General features: G+C 47.2%; 1 protein-coding gene across 1 annotated transcript in view; it reads right to left on the reverse strand.

The window, feature by feature from the left end:
* The window catches only part of Uhrf1bp1 (UHRF1 binding protein 1), a 55,159-nt gene that overhangs the window by 26,172 nt on the left and 28,047 nt on the right, over positions 1-940 (reverse strand). The gene's annotated exons all lie outside the window — the stretch shown is intronic.

The following is a 940-nucleotide window of genomic DNA, read 5'->3' on the forward strand; positions in this document are numbered from 1 at the left end:
TCTGGGAGTTCGAGACCAGCCTGGTCTACAGAGCTAGTTCCAGGACAGGCTCCAAAGCCACAGAGAAACCCTGTTTCGAAAAACCAAAAAAAAAAGGCCGGGCGGTGGTGGTGCACGCCTTTAATCCCAGCACTTGGGAGGCAGAGGCAGGCGGATCTCTGTGAGTTCAAGACCAGCTCCACTAACACTTTCACATAAATCCAAACTATAGTGACACTGTAGAGTACAGCTAAGTGGTAGATCACTTGCCTGCCACGCTATAGGCCCTGGATTCATCCCTAATATAACAATAATGAAAACAGCTGTGGCTCACACCTGGAATCCCAGCACTCAAGAAGCAGAGGCAAGCAGATGCAAGCAGATGCCAGCTTGCTCTGGGGATCCTCTTTTCCCATCTCCAGAGCTGAGGTTACAAGTGGGTTCCCACCCTCTGGCCTTACACAGGAGCTGGCGATGCGGACTCCACACCTCATGCTCACAGAGCATGTACTTTACCCACTGACCCATCTGCTTTAAGGGGAAGAGCAATGCTGTGCCTCGAGGACACCTTTCACTCAGCACTGCAGAGACAGGGGCAGGCAGATCTCTCCGAGTTTGAGGCCATCAAGTTCCAGGCAAGATACAGTGATAACATGTCTCAAAAAAAAAAAAAAAAAGACAAAAACATGGAGAAGTTATATTCCCTTAGTTAGTTATATTCCCCCCCAAAGAGAAATGTGAATACAGGACAAGAAAAAAATATACAAAACATTAAAAACAGATACAATTTGGTAAACTGTTGGGAAGAATTTGACAGTTTCTTCCAAAATCAAAACTCCCCATATACCATTATCACCACACAAGTTCACCTGTAGGCGTTCACCCGAGAGCACACAGCCTCACAAACACATCTGATGGTGCTCCCCGAGAGAGCACACAGCCTCACAAACACATCTGATGG

Source organism: Microtus ochrogaster, linkage group LG2, assembly GCF_000317375.1.
Source record: "Microtus ochrogaster isolate Prairie Vole_2 linkage group LG2, MicOch1.0, whole genome shotgun sequence".
NCBI lineage: Eukaryota > Metazoa > Chordata > Mammalia > Rodentia > Cricetidae > Microtus > Microtus ochrogaster.